Raw genomic sequence first — 11,964 nt, 5'->3', positions numbered from 1 at the left:
TGTTTCAGAACATGAGACACACTTTTACTCTGAAGACAGATGTTCTCTCTTTCACTTTTCACAGCTGCTGAATGTTTGCAGGCAAGTTCCTCCATAAAAACTACTGGTACCTGGTACTGGTTAAATGTGATCACTTTCAAGGACCAAATACTTCAGGCTAATGGAGTGTGAAGCGTATGTACGCTTTTTTTTTTTTTTTTTTGGCCTGTCCCGTTTGGCTCTTTTGCATCAGAATTGTTGTCTAAAGGCAAAGAAAGATGCCCAACGGATTTACTTTACCAAATTGACCATCCCAGCCTTGCCGTAATGGTCCATTTGATTCACCTTTTATTGTTTATTTTATTTTCACTTACTGAATACGGGACAGACTTGACTGGGGGAAAGAAGGGGAGAAAGAAAGAGGGAAAGAGAAACAGCTGAGAAGAGGGACGGGGGAGAAGGGCAAAAGACAAAAACCAACAGAACGGGCAGAGAAAAAATGCATATATCAATCACCTGGATCACCTGCTGAGAAAGAAAAAAGAAAACAAGCAGAAGAGAACAAGAGTAATAGAATAAACAGCATCACAATGATATATGGGAATATGACAGTAAATACTAAATATTAAACATTATTGTGCAGCACATAAGATCAACAGAACACAGTGTGCTTTGAGGTAGGAGCCAAAAAGGGTGTAGTTTGTGGGTGTGATCACCCGTGTGCACACCTGTGAGCATGGACGCGCTTGTTTTTAAAAGGTTCCTTCATGTAATGATCTGCTAGAGGGTGTGGGGGGGCCACAGCCCCGTCCTCCAGGGCATGAAGCAGGTATGGAGGAGATCAAAACTCCAGACATCCAGAGGCCCCCAGAACACAAGTATATACGCTTTTTAAATGATGGCGATAAATGTATTTGATATTTTTGTTTAAAGGAGAAGAAGCTGCTTTCCTGGATTTATTAAAAAGACGGCGCATCATGTCAATTTGTTAGTTAAAGGTCTGCCTGTCCATGCTTTAGGAACGATGTGACCACATTCTAATCAGCTGAAGTGAATCCTGTGCTGATGTAAACAGAAAAGAAAAACGGAAGTGATTTTATTTGGCCCAAATGTCTGTGAAGGTTCTCAGTCATCCAGGTCATCGTAGTCAAAGGAGCTTGCAAAGAAAAGCGTCTGGACTTCTTTAAGTTGCTTGAAGACGTTTCACCTCTCATCCGAGAAGCTTCTTCAGTTCTAAGGTCAAATGGTGGAGAGTCCAATTTGGCCCAAATCCATTTCCTGACCCTCCAGATGTTGATTTCACTGTTTGATCTCTCATTTGAAGAATTCAATCACAAATCTTGGAGTAAAAATTGATTCTTGATGGCCACGTGAATGGGGCGGTAAAATCAGCATTCTACCACCTCAGATGTCTATCGAAGATCAAGCACTTTCTCTCCAAACGTAACTTAGAAGCTGTAATTCATGCTTTTATTACTTCACTCCTGGATTACTGTAATTCCCTTTTAATAGGGGCTGGGCACTTTGTCACGCTTACAATTAGTGCAAAAATGAAATTCGACCGCATCACTCCGGTTTTGGCCTTTCAACATTGGCTTTGAATCAAATTTAGGATCCATTTTAAAGTTCTTTTATTGGTTTTTAAATCTTTAAATGCTTTGGCACCTGTTTATTTGTCCGATTTGTTGAAGCCTTACGTTCCAACTCGTTCCCTCCAGTCAGCTGAGCAACTGCTGCTTTCAGTCCCTAAGTCACGGCTGAGACTCAGATTAGACCGGGCGTTCTCTGCTGTGGCCCCGTTGCTTTGCAACAATCTTCCTCTTCATATTAGACAGACTACATCAGTGCCGGTTTTTAAGTCGAGATTAAAAACCTATTTTTATTCTCTGGCTTTTAACTCTTTATTGATTTAATTGCTTTGTTCAGTTCTTATATTATTACTATTTATAGATGTATTGTTCAACACTTGGTCTACCAGGTGTGTTTTTTAAAGTGCTATATAAATAAACGATGATGACGTAAAAAGGATCAAGAAGTCAAGGTGTATAATCGTTCACTCTTCACGCTGTGGTGCACATCTTTAGAATATTTTGCACATGAAACTTTAAGTGTTGTCAAGTCTTATGTAATTTCTCTGTTGCTTTTCTCTGCATTGATCTGCTGCTGGATCCTTTCTACAGAAATGCTCAACGCTACATACCATAACACACACATGCAAACCACATTTCCCAGTTCAATTAACCCAGTAATCACCTCAGCGTTTAATCAGCGAGGGTCTCCAGAGCAGCAGCAGGTTGATAACTGCTCTAATATCCTGTTTACAGTTAATGATGGTGACAGCAGTGCTGAAGGCAAACGATGACTCTGTTTATGAGTCTGTCCAATAGATTTTTCACATAATAAAAACTGGAACAAACAACAAAGGATGAAATTATTGAGTCGTACTTACAAACAACAACAAACAAGCTTTATTTGTCACATACACAATTCTATATAGTACAACATGAGTGATGTGCTTGTGTCCGAGCTGCAGACGTGGCCGTCATTCCAGGGCTTGGTTTGGGGTTTTTTTTAGCATGGGCGGTCTGGTCAGGACCCTTACTGGATACTCCAAAGGTGTGTGGTCTTAGTTTTTACAGTGTAAAAAGCAACTCAAGTTTCAAATGTATTTTTTCACGAGCATAAAATACATTCACAAACTGTGCATATTCACCTTTCACACACCATATTTCTTTCCTGAATGTGTTTTTACTCTGCAACAAGATCACACTGTAAATATCTGATGAGAATGATAATCCATCTACTCTCCTATCCCAGCCTGGGTCACAGGGGCAGTAGTCTCAGCTTGTGCCTGACCCTCTGTCACCTCAGCCACCCTCTCATGCTCTTCTATGGAAGTCCTGATGTGTTCTCGGGATAAGGGAGGAATCCTGGTTGGATGCCTGAACTCGCTCAGCTGCTTCCTCTTAATGTCGAGGGCAGCAGCTTTACTTGGAGCCCTTCACCCTCTCTAATAATAACAATAATAGTGGCCCATGAATCATTTCTGTAGGAATAATAAAATGGTGTCTGAGGGGGAGAATAAATATTTCATGTTCTCCAAAGTTGTTATCAGGTCAGACATCGTGGCTGGCAGTGCTGATGATTCATGTGAACTCTCAGCCAGACAGCAGCAGATAAACAGCACAGACCTCACTGTTGGCTGCAGAGTGACGCTCACTGAGAAAATCACCTCGCAACCACAACATGCTGTCGCTTTCTGCCTGACACCTCGCAGATTATTGGCTTTATGTAATAAAAAGATTACACTTTATTACAGACCTACAGTCTGTATAAGAGGGAAAATAGAAATGACTTCTTTTGTTTCACAGACTGTAGAGAAACTGTTCGATTCAAATTCAGTAAATTAAAATCTACATAACAACAAAATCCAGACCTAATAGTCTGCTTTTTACGTGATGTTCATTTAAAGATGGCGCAATTCAGAAACCTTTACGGATAAAATAAAGTAAAATAAAAACTCAGATGCTAAACCTTCACCCACTCTGAACACTCGATAACAAGGACAACACACATGCTTTGCACAAAAAAGGAGACACACGAGACTCCGTTTTTGGTTTAACGACCTTCACTTAACAGGAAATAATACATTACTGCAATATGACTGTAGAGACACAGCGAGGGGGGTCAGAGTGTTCACATCGTCTGTACTAAAATGGAAATGTGGACGTGAAGCTCTGGATCTGTGCAACAGAAGAAAACGGGATTGGGTGTCGTTTCGAGGAACACATGGAGATGGTCCAGTTCTGCTTCAGCTCTGTTTCTGTGTTTAAGGCTGATTCACAGCTGATGTTTTTGTCTGCAAACAAACCCACTGATGGAGAAAAGGTTAAGGTTCTGTTCTTGACCAAATGTGCTACAAAGACACGGTTAGAAGGAAATACCTGCAGGTAAAGCCCCAAATTAGTGACAATCTTCAGTTTAAATGGAGCAAATTTATAGAAATAGCTGATCTTTACTTAAAAAAGATCCATAAATTAACTGAGTGGTTTGTAAAGTTTTTGATAGTTTGGCATAAAAAACAAACAACATTTTACCTTTTGATTTAAATTAACTCATCTTTTCAGCAGTGCTTATAAGTAGATATACGTACTTTTTACTAAGTTACTGTGTTTTTAGTAAAAATCGGAATTCACACTAATAAAAATATTTAAGCTTGGTATTCCAGATTGTGCATTTTAATGGTATTTTTACCCAAACAGCAATAAATGTTCGGCCCAGATGTGACCCATGACTGGAGTTTCCTTTGAGCCACATTAACATGACTTTCACTCAGGACGAGTTCCAGTGTCCTTAACTTACCACTGGTCTGCTGTACACGCACCAAATGTCAGCATGGACCACATCTGAACCACACAACATTTACAGCACAGAACATGCCAGAAGTGAGTGTGAAATTTTTGTCATGTGTTTCATTTCAAAGTATTTTCATTTTTCCCTGATTGCCAACATTTGGGAGCACAACTTAATAAAAACCAGACTTCTTGCCCACTACTTTTGCACGACTTCCAATTACTTACAACCTGCTGGTTGGCTTTTTCTCTGTATGTATTATCGTAGGGTCTACCTTACAATGTAAAGCACCTTGAGGTGTCTGTTGTTGTGATTTGGAGCTGTATAAATAAAACTGAAAATTGAAATTGAATTGTTCTTGTGTTATCTGCTTTCACTTTGTTTGTATCTTACTATATACATTTTATATCTGCACAGTTAGTGTGGAGCAGCCACAACTTTATTGTACATGTACAATGGCAATAAAGGTCTATTCTATTCTATTCTATCCTACTGTGAGAGTTAGAGTTGGGGATTATGCAGGGACAAGGACAGGACACAAACTTAATGCTTCAGCAAGCTGAGGAAATGTATCTGCAATAAAAACACCCTTCATGTCTCTAGTTTCAACACCTTACGCCAGGCGAAATATCCAAACAACTATGGGCCAGAAATCCATTAGATCTGACAGCGTATAAACCAACTGATGACAAATGAAAGTGAAACGCAGCATAAAGGTGCTGAGGACGGGGTAGAGTCTGTAAGAATATACACGTGGATCACAACAGCATGAGAATATCCTTATTTGGTGCTTTGATGATAATGGAGGATAGTCCAGTTGAACATGTTGCTTAACATTTTTCCATAAGGTGTTAAACATACGTATCACAGACTGTACCTCTTTAATAAGTACTTGAACCTCCTCATTAATGACTAACAGAAAAACACTTGAAGACCCTGATGGGCCCAAAATCTCCTGGATCTGGATGCAGATCCAGTCTTTACCGATAAACTTTGTGATCTGTTGTGATCAGTATGGAATGGACAGTGTTGGGGAGTAACAGAATACACGTACCGGCGTTACGTATTTAAAATGCAAAATATGAGTAACTGTATTCTGTTACAGTTACTTTGCTGAAATAAATGGATTACACGGCCGTATTTTCCTGTTTCATATGTTCGGCTATGCCGTCTCTATTTTTGGTGATTCCACGCCGGGGGAAACCCAAACACGCATCAAGAGGCTCTAATGTCTGTGTCTCAATCTCGCGGCTCATGTCACCTCTACTTACGGCTGCATAATGACGTGAAGAAATATTTTTTAAAAGTGTTATTCAAAAAATGATTTAATATGAAGGCAACAGGCAGAGTGTTACAGGCATAGCATGTATGAAGCATGTAAATATAATAATAACCACTGACGAGCCCAGCTGTAAGTAAGCTGTTAAGACTCGACTGTACGCTGTGTTCGTGTTTTCCTCTGAAACAATAAGCTCCGTTGGAGCAGCCTTACCTAATGTCCACCCTACTGTTACTCATTTATATTAAGATTTAAAAATCTAGTTGGTGTTGGTAACCTTCAGTAATAGTAATAAATCACAGCAATATTTCTACGAACATTATTGCTAAGGATTGTCTTATTGCATTGGAGTCACACTGGGTTAAATATGTACACTTGGGTTTTAAGGGGTATTTATTATTTTCTTCTTTTTTTGGGGTTGTATGGAAGCCCCAAACACAATTTCATTGTTCTTGACAATGACAATAAATAAATAAATACTAAATACTAAATAGTACATTCAGTTGTAAAAAGCATGATAATATATTAAGTAATCCAAAGTATTCAGAATACGTTACTCTCATTGAGTAACGTAACAGAATACGATACAAAATACATTTTGGGGCATGTAATCTGTAATCTGTAGTTGAATACAGGAACGGACCAAATTTCATTCATTCTTTACACATCAGTCTTCATTGACCGATCCTAGCAATGCCTGTTTATTGTTTACTAGCAACTAGCACTTACTATCTAACTTCATAAGAAACAAAAAGAAGCAGTAAATGTGGGAAGTTCACCATCTGGAGACAGTTCACTGCATGGGCCAGTGACTCTTCATCAGTTTGTTTCCTGTCCCTACAAACCAACAGATGTTTGACCAACTGTGATTTCAGTGTGTGCATCAACATTACGATTGTTTTTTCCTGTCAGATAATTGTCTGGATGATCTTCAGCAGATCGAATCAAAACGGCCTAACATACAAACAGGACGTCAGCAGCTGCTGGCTGGATTTTTGTGAAATGTTGTGCAACTGTTTGCCGCAGAGGGCGGCTGATTTTGATGATGCCTTGACTTTTTTCATCTTCAGTTCAAAGTATGTCCATTGTGTCTAGTGCTGGTAAACAAATATCTGCATATTAGCATGCTCATATAAACATTGTTTTACCACGATGTCATATGATGTGAGCATGTCCTGTCCAGCACTTTGGTCCATCATCAACTTTTAACCTCACTGTTCACTGAATTGAGGACCTGAAGGAAAACTTCTCAGTTCTGCTCTCCTGATTCATGATCCCACTGATGTATGCAACCATGCTAACCAAACAAACTGCCATGGAGCAAAGGGGGTTTTCAACAGTTTGTCATTTATCTCGATAAGGATGGCAGTATGCCTTTAATAACCTCATTAGGTGGGTTTATTGATAGTTTGCTTCACACATTCATTAATTTTCTCCTGTATATGTTTTGCAGTTCCTGAGTGTTCCCAGACCAAATAGGATTATCTCTTCAGTGTGGTCTGAGGAAAATACTAATCTCCAAATGCTTCTCCAGTCACCAAAAGCAAACAAATACTCAGACATAAGTACATATGTGCAACAACATTGTTAGCCACTCTAACAGCTGTGCACACGAACAAAAATGAGAAATACTGGCGGCGGTCAGTGCCGCCCTCTGCCTCCTCGTAGATGCACCTGTGCTATCGTCTTAAACATCCTAGATTACATTTATTGTGTTCACAAGATTTTCAGAAAAGTTCAAACTCATCTGAAATTTTTTGTACATGTATCTGTGGTGTGAATTTCAAGAAACTGCGTCACCTCTTTCTCAAGTTATCACAGTCACAAACCCAGGTGTCCACGCCGCCCGCCAGTGCAGCACGCTGACACAAATCCCCCATCAGTGATCCGATTCTGATCAACACTACCAAAGCTAAACGAAATCATCACACTAACATCTGTGTTAGCTAGGCAGTGCTTCATTTTTGGAAAATGTAAAATCAGTAGGTTGAAGTGATTTTTGAAGTTTTTTAAAGACAATAATTTAAGACAAATAAAAAAAAAACAAGGCGCAAAACACTGCAACAAAGTCTCCTTAAAAACAGCCTGATTTAACAAACAAATCCTTCAGCCAGTGGAAGTTCTGCAGATGGATCAGAACACCAAACTGCCCCACCTGAAATCAAAGACTGGTCTTAGTGAGTGACTGATAAAAACTAAAATATCTAAATCTATCTAATCATCATTCATGGTCTCCAGAGGAAACCTCCCTGACTGCCGTCATCAGGGCAATTTTTATTTTTTTAGGGTTTTTTGTTGTTACTTCTTTAATGACTTCGACAATTGGTTCAATACAGACGTTTCAGTGCAAATGTTTACCTTTGCTGACATTTGATTCTGTCAATACACTCTGAGTCACAAAAACAAGTTTTTGGCAAAAAAACGAGTTTTTGTTTTTGGGGGGATTTTTTTGCTCTTATCTGGACATTCTCCAGCTTGGTTTTCATGTTACAACGGAGACCTACCACAAACTTCCACAAGCAATTATTGCTGTGAAGGAAGCATATTGCGATCATGAGACCCGTTACAGCATGCAGACAAATTAACACCTCTCATGATGAAAAAGAAATGATGAAGAAGCTCAGATTTGTTATGTGACGGCTGTGTGCAGGCAGGAACAGGGCCCTGTTTCAGGAAGCCGGTTTGGAAAACTCAGAGTGAAAAACGATACGCAGGGTTGAGTAACCCCGAACTGTCCAACTCGGAATATTCGGTTTCAGAAAGGCTGATAACAATTAGTTCAATCAACGCGGAGTTGCTTTAACCCCAAGTGAAGCGCGCGGACGAGGATACATAAAGCCCTGATAAGCGGAGCACAGATTAAGCGAGTCACCATGGAGACGGAGGGAAAGAAGGCGCGGTCAATGTATTTTACAGCGCTTGAGGCCGAAATTCTGATGGCAGCATATGCCGATAACATGCAAATTCCGCGGAAAAAAGTAACACAGCCACAGCTGCAAAAGAAAGGGAGCATGCATGGCAAAACATAGCCGACAGAGTCAATGCGTGAGTGTTAATATAAACATTGATCGAGGGATTTCCACCCATTTAACACGTTATTTTATCATATGTTATTTTATTTGTTATTTTATACATTTTATTTTGTGACGTGATGTGAGCGCAGGTGCAACCCAACAGGCCCCAAACGTTCCTGGCAGCAAGTAAAAATGAAATATAAAAATATAGTCCAAACAGGTAAGGTGTAATTGTATTATGAGCCATAGTGCTTGGTCTGTTTGTCCGATGTAAATCAATTGCAGTTAGAGGCTACATTAATTTTCTTTCTGTAAGCACTTATTGAAATTATCTGAGCACATTACAAGTACATATTTGCTTACTCTGTATGCTCAAATGTGGCCCGTTATAGCCAACAGAAAAAAAGCGGAGGCCCGAAAAACAGGTGGGGGTCCTCCACCACCACCACTCACAGAGGCTGAGCAGTTGGCCCTCAGCCAAAACAGTGGGCGCCCTGTGGCCGAAGGCATCTCTGTGGGGACATCCTCTGAGTCAATAACCCCGCAAGACACAAGTGCCTACATAAGGGGTAAATTCTAAATAATACATGATGTGCATACATCCTTTCTTCACAGTCACCTTTGCAGTGCTACTCATTCATTTGATAAACTCTTTACCATAATGAATTATTTTGTAGTGAAGTTATTTTCCTACTGATTTTGCCTTCCCTCAGCCTTGGTTGTCTTTGAGAGCATAATGACAATGAAGTGTAAGGTGCTTGGTATGTTTGTTAATTGCCATTTGGTCCCTTGTAAGTTATAAGTGACCTGTATGAACCTCATATTCTATCAGTTGATGGTGATGGTGTACTGCATCTGGTGCAGCCTCCTGTTGAGCCAGACCAACATGCAGTTGTGAGTAATACTCCACAGATTATATGAGTTTACAGTAGAACAGCAATGTTGTTAATTTCTTTACTACAGGAAAATAATGAAGAAACATTGACAGCTGTTACAGAGGAGGAAGCAACAGAGACACTTTATGAGGTTTACATCTTTTAATACTTTGTGTACAGGAAACACAGGCGACCAATAAAGCCAGTTGAACAAAAAATCTGTTTATTCTTCTTTCAACATGTTGAGGTGATGGGTCAAAAGAAATGATTGTGACATATGGTGTCTCTGACTGCGCTTCCATCTTGTATGTCCGTGCGAGGGTCAGGATGTTCATGGTTTGGATCACTGCTGATGTTTGGTTCAGAAGGACAGTGTTCTCCTCTAATTGTGGCAATGTTGTGAAGAATCACACATGCCACAATAATGTCACATGCCCTTTCTGGGGTGACCCTGAGTCTTTGCAGGCACTGGAACCGGGCCTTAAGCATTCCGATAGTCATTTCAATTCTGGCTCTTGTCCTGCAATTAGCCAGATTATATCGCTGCTGTGGGCCCGGTTCAGGGTCAGGGTAAGGGGTAAGCAAATAGGGTAAACATGGATACCCCCTATCACCAAGCAAGTAGCCAGTGAACTCTCCTAAGACAGAAGGGTACACTTCAGTTCAAATGTCCCTGAAGCAATTGGTCTTTATATATTTTAAAGTATTCTCAACTCACCATGTCCAAATTTTGTGCTCAGTGTACATTCACGGAATATTTGTGAGTCATGGACAGAGCCTGGCCGCTTGGCTTCCACATTTGTGATAATGTTGGCAGCATCACATATGATCTTCACAGTGCAGAGAACACAAATTAGCATCCATTACTATAATGAAATAATTTGTTAGTTTGACATGCTACAGGGAACTATGTACCTGTACATTAATGCTGTGGAAAGACTTCCTGTTCACATAGTCTCCTTCATTTACTGAAGGAGCAATGATTGGAATGTGAGTGCCATCTGTACAGCCAATCACGCCTGGGAACCCTGAAAATAAATGTGCAATTTAAGTAGTAGTCCAAGTATCACCACATCATACATTAAGTTTCGTTCATCCTGATACCTGCAATTTTGTGGAATCCCTCTTTGATGAATCTTGTGGGTCTGTGACCGGGGAACACCACAAACGAGTACAGGAGACGTTTCAGTGCAACTGTAACATTCCTGACTGCCCGACAGACGGTAGCCTTGGAAACGTGCTCAGCGTCACCAATATTATACAGAAAGCTCCCGTTTGCAAAAAACCGAAGTGCAATACAAATAATATGCAATGAACTGAGAGCATGTCCGCGATGTGTCACATGCGTAATATATGGCCTGAGGATGTTATTCAAATAACTTATAGATTGTGCTGAGAAACGGTAACGTTCGCACAGACAATCATCAGGAAATGATAAAATGTCCAAACGCGCTCTGATCACTCTCTCCCGGCGGAGAGCTCTGCAGAGAATTTGGGCTTCAAGATCTACTGGCTCTTCAAGGAAGTGGCACGCCATGTCCGACACTTCCTACTGTCAGGTTTCCGACAAAGGGGCGGAGACAGTCAGGGTTAGTTGTAGTAAACCTGCTAGGGGGCAGGTTAGCTTCACGGAGTGTGTCGTCATAGTGACTCACTCAGGCTGCAGCTGAACTCGCTTTGTGAAACCGAAAACCCAGAGTTTTCGTTAACTCAGGGTATACTTACTCAGTTTTTCCACTAAACCGGCTTCCTGAAACAGGGCCCAGGACCCAAAGTGCAGACAGACAGACGTGAACTTAAAAAAAAACAAAAACAGCTTTAATGCTGAACTCAAAGTAAACAAACTTCCAAAATACAAAGAATAAACGCAGGCAGGCAGAACACAGCACGAATGAGGGTAGATAAGGGCGATCGCGACACAGACCAAAGAGAACACACAGGGGGAGCAATCAGGGAACGAGAGACAGGAGGGAAACACAGCTGGGACAAATCAGGGCTGATGACACAAAGGAAGCAAAACCAGACCCATTAACATGAGACACGGACTTTCAAAGTAAAACAGGAAACATAACACAGACACGCGGATTTGACAAAGGGATACAGCTGACAGGGGAGACAGAGCAACCAGAGAACACAGAGACACAAACCACAAGACAGAACTCTAACAAAGAAACCAAAGACTAGAAATAATAAATAATATCAAAATCAATTTCAATATCAAGTTCAATAATATAATAAACTCAAAGCTCTTAGGCACCCTAACAAGATTCAGATGAACAGATAGAGACACAGAGTGTTTACCAGTTCATGCTTTCAACATTGCAAGCACTTCCTTTCATTATTAAATCTTCTCTGCGATCTTAAAATTGCTTCCTTCTTGAAATAAATCCAACCCTTGTGGACAGGTACAGTTTAAATACCTTATTATTTGTTAGGATTAAATCTAGACTTTTGCAATACGAAT

This window comes from Diplotaxodon limnothrissa, linkage group LG10 (assembly GCF_057381915.1).
Source record: "Diplotaxodon limnothrissa isolate DT_005_m linkage group LG10, D_limnothrissa_male_GT1.1, whole genome shotgun sequence".
Lineage (NCBI taxonomy): Eukaryota > Metazoa > Chordata > Actinopteri > Cichliformes > Cichlidae > Diplotaxodon > Diplotaxodon limnothrissa.
This window is presented reverse-complemented; position numbering follows the sequence as displayed.